Below are 13,091 nucleotides of genomic sequence, written 5' to 3'. Positions count from 1 at the left end.
CTTGTGAAAGAGTGTAGAGATCTATCAATGGCTTAATGCCGTTCCATGGCTGTGAGTATGGCAGGGCACAAAACAAATTTCTTGCTGTCTTGTCACTTACATTGTTGGGGGAAATATTCCTCGTAGACTTTGAACTTATTATTCTAATGCTCACAACCCTTCCATGATTGCCTGCCTCACCCATATAAAAGACAGTCTCATGGCTTGTGTGAACGGGCCAGCCATTCCAGTTTGTCTCTGCAGTTTCTACTAGCTTTCTCCGCTCCAGGAGCCTTGCCCTTCTTGCTGTTCCTGAACTGTATTAGATGTGCATTGGTGTCAGGCCCTTGGAATTTGCTGCCTGCTCCCTTTGCCTAGAATGTCTTTCCCTTTCAGTACCTGATGGACCATGTGCTCCCTTACTGGCTTTGGGCCTCTGCCCTGAGGGCATCTTCTCAGACTCAAGTCTGCTTTTTAGATCCTTGGCTTATGAGTTCTCTTCTAACACTACGCTTAGGATACTCTTCCCTTCCTCTTTCCCTTGTCAGCTACTGCTCATTCTCAGGTCTCAGTTTAGGAGGCCCTCAGAAAGTCCTCAGGTTCAGTCCAAACCTTCCCTCCTCTCTTGAAACAAGATCTGGCCTTGTATTTCAGGCTGGCCTTTGAAGTCATGATCCTCCTGACCCCACCTGTTGAATGCTGGAATTATAGATGTGTACCACTCTGTCCAAATTCCACCCATCCTTAAAATTATGAGCAACAAAAAGTCCAGTCTTTTCTATAGTGACATAATAGCTGCCTTCTTAAGAACTTGATGCATGTTAAATCTGTGCAAATGATACTTTAGGCTGGGCTGGTGAGTTTGCTTAGTGGTTAAAGGTATTGCTTGCAAAGCCTGACAGCCTGGATTTGATTCTCTAGTACCCACATAAAGCTAAACACACAAAACAGTGCAAGCATCTGGAGTGAGTTTGTAGTGGTAACAGTCTCTGAACCACCCATTTATTCTCTCTCTGATTGCAAATAAATAAATAAATAAAATGTTAAAAAATATATTTGAAGCAAATGGACCCAGGAAACAAGTATTGCTATTTTTTTTTAAATATATTTTATTTATTTATTTATTTATTTTGAGAAAGAGAGAGAGAGGGAGGAAGAGGCAGAGAGAAAGAGAAATGGGTGTGCCAGGGCCTCTAGCCACTGCAAATGAACTCCAGATGCATGTGCCCACTTGTGCAGCTGGCTTATGTGGGTCCTAGGGAATCAAACTGGGATCCTTAGGATTCACAGGCAAACGCCTTAACTGCTAAGCCATTTCCCCAGCCCAGGTGTTGCTGTTCTAATATCTGACAAAGTAGACTTCAAACCAAAATCAGTCAGGACAGATAAATAAAGTTACTTCATACTGATTAAGGAAACAATCCATGCTGTTTAAGGGACATTATAATTGTAAATGCATGCACCAAACATAAATACACAACTTTATAAATTTTAAAACAAATTCTAGGGCTGGAGAGATGGCTTAGCAGTTAAGCACTTGCCTGTGAAGCCTAAGAACCCTGGTTCGAGGCTCAATTCCCCAGGACACACGTTAGCCAGATGTACAGAGGGTCGCACGCATCTGGAGTTCGTTTGCAGTGGCTGGAAGCCCTGGCATGTCCATTCTCTCTTTCTCTCTGCCTGTTTCTCTCTCTGTCTGTCATTCTCAAATAAATAAGAATAAACAAAAAAAATTTTAAAAATAAAATAAAAAAACCAAATTCTACTAGATATAAAGTCAGAGATAAATCCCAACATAGTAATAATGGGCAACTTCAATATATCACTCTCGCCAATAGATAAGTCATCCAGACAAAAAATAAGCAAAAACAAAAACAAAAACAGTGGAGTTAAATGACAGCATAGATGAAATGGATTTATTAGATATTTACAGAAGATTTCATTTACACACTCAGAGTAGACATACATTCTTCCCAGCAGCTCATGGAACTCTCTCTAGAATAGGTCACATATTATGCCATGAAGCAAATTTCAACAAATTGAGGAACATTGAAATAACTGCTTGTATTTTATCTCACCATAATGCAATAAAGCTAGAAATTAACAGAAAATATGCTAACAACAGAAAATACACTAACTTTTTTAATTCTAATTTTTTATTGACAACTTTCATAATTGTAAACAATATCCCATGGTAATTCCCTCCCTCCCCCAACTTTCCCCTTTGAAAGTCCACTCTCCATCATATTCTCTCCCCCTCTCAATAGTCTCTTTTTTATTTTGATGTCATGATCTTTTCCTCCTCTTATGATGGTCTTGTGTAGGTAGTGTCAGGCACTATGAGGGTCATGGATATCCAGGCCATTTTATGTCTGGAGGGAACACGTTGTAAGGAGTCCTATCCTATGGCTTTTACATTCTTTCTGCCACCTCTTCCACATTAGACCCTGAGCCTTGGAAGGTGTGATTGAGATGTTACTCAGTTCTCCAGTCACTTCTTTCCAGCACTATAATACCTTCTGAGTCATCCCAAGGTCACTGCCATCTGAAAATGAAGATTCTCTACCCAAAGTGAGAGTAGTGTTAGTATAAGGGTATAAATATATAGAGAGGTGCTTACTGGGCCATTTGATAAGCATAATATATACATTTATCCATACATCAGCAGATGTTACACCCCTAGGGTTCATGACTACCCCTGTTTTAAGTTTTCAGTATCAGGGATATATTCCCTCCCATGGAGTGGGCCTCCAGTCCAATTGGAGGGCAGTTGGTTTCCACCATGATAGACATGCCACTATTGCACCCATTCCATAGCCCATTATTTTAATTGTTTTAAAATATTTTTTTATTGACAACTTCCATAACTGGAAACAGCATCCCATGGCAGTTCCCTCCCTCCCCCCACTTTCCCATTTGAAACTCCACTCTCCATCATATCCCCTCCTGTTCTCAATCACTCTATTTTATTTTATTTTTTAAAATTTTTATTAACATTTTCCATGATTATAAAAAAAATATCCCATGGTAATACCCTCTCACCCCGCCCCACTTTCCCCTTTGAAATTCCATTCTCCATCATATTACCTTCCCATCTCAATCATTCTACTTAATATATATAATACCAACCTATTAAGTACTCTCCTCCCTTCCTTTCTCTTCCTTTATATCTCCTTTTTAACTTACTGGCCTCTGCTACTAAGTATTTTCCTTCTCACGCAGAAGCCCAATCATCTGTAGCTAGGATCCACATATGAGGGAGAACATGTGGTGCTTGGCTTACTGGGCCTGGGTTACCTCACTTAGTATAATCCTTTCCAGATCCATCCATTTTTCTCCAAATTTCATAACTTCATTTTTCTTTACTGCTGAGTAGAACTCCATTGTATAAATGTGCCACATCTTCATTATCCACTCATCAGTTGAGGGACATCTACCATAGCCCATTTTTAAATTGGGTTGTTTGATTTATTATTATTTAATTTTTTGAGTTCTTTGTATATCCTAGATATTAATCCTCTATCAGATGTATAGCTGGCAAAGATTTTTTCTCATTCTGTAGGTTGCCTCTTTTCTCGATTCACAGTGTCCTTTGCCGTACAAAAGCTTTGTAATTTCATGACATCCCAGTAGTCAATCTGTGGTTTTATTGCCTGAGCAATTGGGGTTATATTCAGAAAGTCCTTGCCAAGACCAATATGTTGAAGGGTTTCCCCTACTTTTTCCTCTAGTTGTTTCAGGTCTGATATTAAGGTCTTTGATCCATTTGGACTTAATTCTTGTGCATGGAGAGAGATAAGGATCTAGTTTCATCCTTCTATAGATACATATCCAGCTTTCTTAGCACCATTTGCTGAAGAAGCTGTCTTTTCTCCAATGAGTATTTTTGTCAAAGATCAGGTGGCTATAGCCACCGGGACTTACATCTGGGTCCTCTATTCTGTTCCATTGATCTACATGTCTGCTTTTTTGCTAGTACCATGCTGTTTTTGTTACTATGGCTTGTTAGTATAGTTTAAAATCAGGTATGGTGATACCATTAGCCTTATTTTTATTGCTCAGTATTGTTTAAGATATTCAAGGTATTTTTTTTGTGCTTCCAAATGAATTTTTGGGTTGTTTAGAAAATACACTAACTTTTGAAGATTAAACAACATGATTAGTAACAACAATAATAATAGTAGTAGTATTAGCCCAGGCAGAATTTCAAATTCCTACCCTCTATGACCCTAAAAAAATATTGAGAAATCTTTAGCTAAACTAACCCCAAGGAAGAGAGAGAAAGGAAGAGAGATAGAGAAGGAGGGAGAGAGGGAGAGAGAGAGAGAAGAGCCTAATCATAAGATTATAGATGTAAAAGGTCATTGAAGAAATAAAAAAAGAAATCAAAAAATTTTTAAAACTGAATGGAAATGAAAATACAACATACTGAAACCTATGGGACAAAATGAAAGCAGTCCTAAGAGGAAAGTCTGTAACTCTAAATGCTTACATTACAAAGACAGACAGCTCTCAGGTAAATAACTTAATGATGCACTGAATGCCTTCGAAAAACAAGAGCAAGCCAAGCCCCAAAGTTCTAGATGAAAAGAAAAAAATTCAGATCAGGGAAGAAACCAATGAAATAGAAACAACAACAAAAACCCAAGGAACTGATAAACAGAGTTGGCTCTTTGAAGAGGTCAACAAGATTGACAAATGCAGGGCTGGGGAGATGGTTCAGTAGTTAAGGGTACTTGCTTGCAAAGCCTGCCAACCTGGATTCAGTTCGGCAGAACCCACACAAAGCCTGACAGGCATTTATTTGCAGTGGCAAGAGATCCTGGCACACACACATATACATACACAAACACACACATTCAAATAAATAAACATTTGAAAAAGTATTATTATTAACCTGGACAGAATTTTCAATTCTTACCCTCTAAGCCCCTATAAAAAATATTGACAAGGGCTGAAGAGATGGCTCAGTGGTTAAGGTGTTTGCCTGCAAAGCCTAATGACCTGAGTTCAATTCCCCAGGACCCATGTAAAGCTTGATGCATAAAGTGGTGCATGCATCTGGAGTTTGTCTGTAGTAGCTGCAGGCTGTGGTGTGCACATTCTTCCCCATATCGCCTTCTGCTTGAAAATCAATAAAATTTTTAAAAGTGACAAATACTTAGCTAAACTAACCCAAAGGAAGTGAGAGAGATTCGAGCCCAGTCATAAAATTAGAGATGTGAAAGGCAACATTACAACAGATGCCAGTGAGGCTGAGAGAATCATAGGGAAATACTGCAAAAAAAATCTGTATTATGCCAAGTTGGAAAATTGAAAAGAATTGCATGAATTTATAGCTGCACATGACAAATTGTAGCAGTTATGTTCTTATTGCTGGGACAAAACACCTGACCAGAAACATTATGGGAGTGTCGCAGTCAGCCTTACATTGCTGAGATGAACTTCCAAACCAGGCACGAGTTACAGGAGGAATGGATTTATTAATGCTTACAGATCCAGGGAAAGTTCCATAATGGTGGAAGAAGCTGTCCTCCCTTTCACAGGTCTATGCAGAGAGAAATACCACCACCAGCACCAAGCAAGCTCCCTCTGGGAACCCAAGACAGTGCTCGAGCACTCTGTGTATCTGTAGTCTGGAATTCCAGATCGGCCTCCATACCTTAGGGCTGGACTCCAGAATCCATCCACAGTGACACCAAGTTACAAGCTTGAATAAACTCCTGAATGTATTGGGGGATGGGGGTCATCCATTCAAACTACCATGGGGAGCAAAAAAATTATTTTGGAAATACAGTTTCAATGGGAAGTTTCCTTTTAAATTTTATTTATAGAAGAAAGAGAATGGACATGCTAGGGCTTCATGTCACTGCATACAGAGTCCAGATGCATGTGCCACTTTGTGCATTTGGCTTTATGTGGGTAGTAGGAAGCTGAACCTGGGCCTTCAGGCTTTGCAAGCAAGCATCTTTTTTTTTTTTTCAAGCAAGCATCTTTAATCAGTGAACCAACTCCCAAACCCTCGAGGCAAGTGTCATCAGGATGAACACAGATGCAAAATTTTTCAATAAAATACTTGTAAATTGAATTCAAGAGCATATCAAAAAGACCATCTACCTCAATTAAGTTGTCTTTATTCCAGAAATGCAGGGATGGTTCAACATAAGTACATCAATAAATGTAATAATCATGTAAATAGACTTAAGACAGAAACTGCAAAGTCATCTCAATAGATGAAGAAAAGGCCTTTGGAAAAAAAATCCAACATTCTTTCATGATAAAAAAAAAAGGGGGCTGGAGAGATGGTTTAGCGGTTAAGCGCTTGCCTGTGAAGCCTAAGGATCCCAGTTCGAGGCTCGATTCCCCAGGACCCACGTTAGCCAGATGCACAAGGGGGTGCACGCGTCTGGAGTTCATTTGCAGTGGCTGGAGGTCCTGGCATGCCCATTCTCTCTTTTTCCCTCTTTCTCTCTCTGTCTGTCGCTCTCAAATAAATAAATAAAAATAAAATATTTTTTAAAAATACATGGAGAGACTAGGAATGGAGAGAACATACTTCACCATAATAAATACGATATATCACAAACCTATAGCCAGCACCATACTAAATTGAGAAAAACTTGAAGCATTCCCACCAAGATGTGGAATATGACAAGGACGTACACTGTCCCCACAGCTACTTGTTATAGTACTTGAAACTTAGCTACAGTAAAAAGATAAGCGAAAGAAATAAAAGGGATATAATTTGGAAAGGCAGAAGTCAGACTATATTTGCTGATGATACAATTCTGCATATAAAAGACCCTAAAGATCCACCAGGAAACTCTTAGAACTAATAGACACTTTCAGCAAAGTGGCAGGATACAAAATCAACACACAAAAATAAGTAAGTTTCTTATATACTAGTAACAAACATAATGAAAAAGAAATTGGGGAAACAGCTCCATTTGTAATGGCCACAAAATTTGGTATCTCAGCATATCCCGAACCAAGGAAGTTGAAAGACCACTGCAATAAAAAACTTAAAAACACCGAAGGAAGTAATTGAAGATGACATCAGAAGATGGAAAGATCTCATCCTACCAAAACCATTACACAGAGTCAATGCAATCTCAAGCAAAATTCCAATACTATTCTTCACAGAAAAAGAAAAAAAATAGTGTTGAAACTCATATGGAAGGGGTTGGGGAGATGGCTCACCAGTTAAAGTGCTTGCTTGCAAAGTCTGACAGCCTGAGTCCAATTACCCAGTAGCCACACACAGCATGTGAATCTAGTGTTCCTGTGTAGCAGCAAAAGAGATCCTGGTTCACCCATGCTTGTTTTCACTCTTTCTTTCTTCCTCCCTCCTTCCCTCCTTCCTTGCAAATAAATAAAATACTAAAAAGGAATCTATTTTAAAAGTAAATAAATGCATTTTAAAAATTCATATGGAAGCACAAAAGTCTCCAGGTAGCCAAAACTATCCTCAGCAAAAACAATGCTTCTAGAAGTATCACCATACCTGATTTCAATTTATACAAGTCATAGCAACAAAAACAGTATGGTACTGGCACCAAAACAGACACATAGATCAACGCAATTATGTAGAAGATCCAGGTATAAGTTCAAGTAACTACAGCCACTTGAGGTTTGAGAAAGATGCAGAAAGCACACTTTGGAGAAAAGGTGGAAATACCAACAATTGGTGCTGGGGAAACTGGACATCTTTATATAGAAGAATGACATGAGCTTTGTTATTTCTCACCTTGCGTAAAAATTAACTCCAAATGGGATAAACAACAGTGGACACTACAAGCCTTAAATTTGAACAGCTAGGCCAAATGAGCCAACGAAGGCAATGGGAAAACAACCACTCTCTAACTGGACTGGGGGCCCGCTGTATGGGCAGGAATACATGACTGACACTGAAAACCTATGACGGGTGATCATGGGCCCTGGAGGGGGGGTAACATTTGCTGCTGTCTAGCTAAACGTATATACTGTGCTCACCAAACTGCCCAGTAAGCACTTCTCTTAATGTTCAAACCCATATATTAATGCTACTCTCACTTTTGGTTAAAGAACCTTCCTTTTCAGATGGCAGTGACCTCTGGGATGACTCAGGAAGCATCATGAGAAGTGACAGAGGAGTACTCAACACTGAAACATCTCTATCACATCTTCCAAGGCTCAGGGTCCATTGTGGAAGAGGTAGCAGAAAGAATGCAAGAGCCAAAGGAAGGGCAGGACTCTATAATGTACTCTTCCAGACAGAAAATGGCCTGGATATCCATGACCTTGCAGTGCTTGGCACTACCTACACAAGACCATCATAGCAGGAGGAAAAGATGATGACATCAACATAAAAGAGAGACAGATTGAGAACGGGAGGGGATATGATGGAGAGTGGAGTTGCAAAGGGGAAAGTGGTGGAGGAGGAAATTAGCATGGTTTATTGTCTATAATTATGAAAATAGTCAATAATTTAAAAAATTAAAAAATTAACTCCAAATGGACCAGGGATCTCAATGTAAGAGCTGAAACTCTGACATGTCTAGGGGAAAAAGTAGGGAGAACACTTCAAAAAGCAGGCACAGGGAAGGAATTTCTGGATAGCATCCTGGTTACCTAAGAAATAAGCCTCGCCCCCCCCCCCCCAAAAAGACATCAACTCATGAAACTGAAATGCTTTTGTGCGGCTGTGGAAATTATCGTCCAAGTCAAATGGCAACCTGCAAAATGTTCACTAACCATACATCTGCAGAGGATTAACATTTAGAATATACAAAGAACTCAAAAGCTAAACACGCTCTCTGCATCTGACTGTGACGCCATGTGACCAGCCTGCCTCCTGCTCTTGTCACCACGACGGACTGATCCCCTGGAATTGTGAGCCATAATTCACCTTTTTGTTCCTCATGTTGCTTTTGTAAGCTATTTTGTTGCAATGAGAAAGTAACTGATATATCTTATATTGTCTATCTAGGGGGAGCTTAAAAAATATATATATTTGCAATGTGTACAATGCACAAACACAAGTTAGCTCTCTGGAATATATAATTACAAATACATTTTCCAAAATTCCCTTTACTGTAAAAAAGCTGAACAAAAGTTGGGTGTGGTGGCGCATGCCTTTAATCCCAGCACTCTGGAGGCAGAGGTAGGCATATTGCTGTGAGTTCAAGGTCACCCTGAGACTACATAATGAATTCTAGGTCAGTCTGGGCTAGAGTGAAACCCTACCTCAGAACAAAACAAAACAAAATGAAACAAAAAGCTAAAAAATTAAAGATCAAACCATCCTATCAAAAAAAAAAAAAAAAGGTTTATGGGGCTGGAGAGATGGCTCAGCAGTTGTGGTGCTTGCCCATAAAGCCTAATGACCAGCGTTCCATTCCCCAGTACCCACAGAAAAACAGATGCACAGGGGCGCATGAATCTGGAGTTCATTTGCAGTGGCTGGAAGCCCTGATGTGCCCATTCTCTCTCTCTCTTTCTCTGATGGGTGTGATAGTTCATGTCTTTAATCCCAGCACTTGGAAAGCTGAGGTAGGAATCTCGCTGTGAGTTCTAGGCTGTCCTGAGACTAATTCCAGGTCAGTCTGGGCTGGAGCAGGATTCTACATCAAAAAACAAAACAAAACAAAACAAGGTCTGACTCTGAATAGTGTTCTAAACAAAATACAAGTCGGGCGTGGTGGCGCACGCCTTTAATCCCAGCACTCGGGAGGCAGAGGTAGGAGGATCGCCGTGAGTTCAAGGCCACCCTGAGACTACATAGTGAATTCCAGGTCAGCCTGAGCCAGAGTGAGACCCTACCTCGAAAAACCAAAAAAAAAAAAAAAGAAATACAAATAGCCTCTAAATATATTAAAAAGTGTACAGTTTTAGCCAACAGGAAAATAAAAAATAAAACGACTTTGAGATTATATTTCATTTCAGTCAGGATTTTTATCAAAAAATCAAATGACATGGGATAGAGAGATAGCTTTGCAGTTAAGGCACTTGCCTGCAAAGCCTAAGGATCCAGGTTTGATTGCCCAGTACCCATATAAGCCAGATACACAAGGTGGTATATGCGTTTGGAGTTCCTTTTAGTCGCCAGAGGCCCTGGTATGCCCATTCTCTTGCTTGCCCTCTTTCTCTCTCTACTTGCCTCTTTCTCTTTCAAATTAATTATGATAAAATAATAAATGATAAAATATTTTTTAAAATCATGGGCAGAAAAATTTAAGAGTAAGAGGCTATGGTGGTTTGACTCAGATGTCCCCCATTAACTCATGTGCTTTGAATGCTTGGTCCCCAGCTGGTGACAACTTGAGAGGTAGAGTCTTGCTGGAGGAGGTGCATTTCTGGGGCAAGCTTTGAGGTCTTATTGAAGAGCTCAGCTCACTCTCTTGCTGCCATTTCCTGCCTGCTATGACAAAGGTGATGTCCAGCCTCTGCTCATGTCATGCTTTCCCCTGGCATCATGGAACTTCCCCTCAAGACTGTAAGCTGGGCTGAAGAGATGGCTTAGTGGTTAAGGTACATGCCTGTTGAAGCCTAAGGACCCAGGTTTGATTTTCCAGGTCCCATGTAAGCCAGATGCACATGGTGGCACCTGTGTCTGGAATTCATTTGCAGTGGCTGGAAGCTCTGTCATGCCCATTCTCACTCTCTCTCTCCCCCCCCCCCTCTCTCTTTCTCTAATAAATAAATAAAAACAAATCTAAAGAACTCTGTAAGTCAAAATAAACTCTTTTCTTTCATCAGTTGCTTTTAGTCTAGGCATTGTCCCAGCAATGAGAAGTTACCTACAACAGCTGTCATGACAGAAAGTAACAGACCATAAAAGAAGCAAAGAGGGATAAGTGCATAAGTTTGGGAAATCTCTGCCTATTTCAGGAATAGACATGAACATTTCTTCCCCTCATTTATTTTGCCCTGTATCTATAATCTCCCTCCCTACCACCATCAGTTCAAGAAGTTAGGCTATAAGCCTAGAGTCTCGCTTCTCCATTCATTGGCCACTGAGTCAGACTGATGTTGGCACTCACCTTTGGTCTCACTGTTTTGTTTTGTGATACTAAACCGAGAAAAGATCTTTGTGTGTGTGTGGGGGGGGTCTAAAGATTTGTGGGTAACAAGCTGTGTATGTAAAGATGCTTAGCCCGCTTAGTGAGCAATGAAACCCAATCAAACCATCATAGTAACTGGTCAAGAGTGCTACTGGTGGGCTGGAGAGATTGCTTAGCAGTCAAGGCCCTTTCCTGCAAAGTCAAAGACCCAGGCTCGATTCCCCAGGACCCATGTAAGTCAGATTCACAAAACGGCACATGTGTCTGGAGCTCATTTGCAGCAGCTGAAGGCCCTGATGCATGCATTCTCTCCCTCTCTCTCAGATATACAAAACAAATATTTTATTTTATTTTTTAAAATTTTTGTTGTTGTTGTTCATTTTTATTTATTTATTTGAGAGCGACAGAGAGAGAAAGAGGCAGAGAGAGAGAGAGAGAGAGAGAGAGAGAGAGGGAGAGAATGGGCGCGCCAGGGCCTCCAGCCACTGCAGACGAACTCCAGACGCGTGCGCCCCCTTGTGCATTTGGCTAACGTGGGTCCTGGAGAATCGAGCCTCGAACTGGGGTCCTTAGGCTTCACAGGCAAGCGTTTAACCGCTAAGCCACTTCTCCAGCTCCAAATATTTTATTTTTTAAATATTTTGTGTATTTTTATTTATTTATTTGAGAGTGACAGAGAGAGAAAGAGGCAGTTAGAGAGAGAGAATGGGCACGCCAGGGTCTCCAGCTACTGCAAACGAACTCCAGATGCGTGCGCCCCCTTGTGCATCTGGCTAACATGGGTCCTGGGGAACTGAGCCTTGAACCAGGGTCCTTAGGCTTCATAGGCAAGTGCTTAACCACTAAGCCATCTCTCCAAAACAAATATTTTAAAAAACGAGTGCTACTAGTGTGGGTGAAAGCAGCACTGACAGGGGCGTGAGACAACAGGAGTTGTCCTGGGTCTGTCTGGAGTGCGTTTGCTCACAGGCTTGGGAATACAATTTGCTACGCCTGGCAAACTCATATAGTCCTCCAATTCTGAGGGTCTGTTCACTACTAGAACTTGTATGCAGGCACCAGGAAATACCATGAAATGGTCTGTTTGTGATGGTGACCAGGTGGAACAACTTGGGCTCCCCCCGCCCCCCCGTCACTGGAACTCACAAATACACTGGTATAATGAGATCCTATGCAATTGTGAACACAAATGAATTAGTCTGCTCGTAATCAACTTCGATAGATTTCAAATGTCGATCCAGAAGGCAAGCCTGGGAATGACCCGAGTGGCGAAGTGTCATCAGAAAAGGACATTTATACAAGAGGCTTCAGAAATGGGAGTCCTAGTGCTTGACTAGGTCTGGTACCCGTAACTTTCCCAGATGCACAGCTGCTCTCTGAGCCACGTGACTCGAGGGAAGGGTGGTGCATTTTTAAACATATTTTTTAATTTTCTTATTTGTTAGAGAGAGAGAGAGAGAGAGAGAGAGAGAGAGAGAGAGAGAATGGGTGCACCAAAGCCTCCAGCCACTACAAATGAACTTTAGATGCATGCGCCACCTTGTGCATCTGGCTTACATGAGTCCTGGGGAATTGAACCTATATCCTTTGGCTTTGCTGGCAAGCACCTTAACTGCTAAGCCATCTCTTCAGCTCGGGTGGTGCTTTTTTATTTTGAGGTAGGGTCTCACTCTAGCTCAGGCTGACCTGGAATTTACTCTGTAGTCTCAGGGTGGCCTCAAACTCACTGTGATCCTCCTAACCTCTGCCTCCTGAGTGCTGAGATTAAAGGCGCATGCCACCACCCCTAGTGAGTGGTGCATTTTTGACCATCACTTTATCTTCTTTTCTCCATCTGCATTCTTGGGTTGCTGTCCCTCTGTCAAAACATAGGAAGCTCTGGGCTACAGAGATAGCTTAGTACTTAAGTCGCTTGCCTGCAAATCTAAAGGACCCAGGTTCAACTCCCAGGACCCATGTAGACCAGATGCACAAGGGGGTGCATGCATCTGGAGTTTGTTTGCAGTGGCTGGAGGCCCTGGCATGCCCATTCTCTTTCTCCCTCTACCTGCCTATTTTTTCTGTCTGTCT

The sequence above is a fragment of the Jaculus jaculus genome, chromosome 8, assembly GCF_020740685.1.
Source record: "Jaculus jaculus isolate mJacJac1 chromosome 8, mJacJac1.mat.Y.cur, whole genome shotgun sequence".
Lineage (NCBI taxonomy): Eukaryota > Metazoa > Chordata > Mammalia > Rodentia > Dipodidae > Jaculus > Jaculus jaculus.
This window is presented reverse-complemented; position numbering follows the sequence as displayed.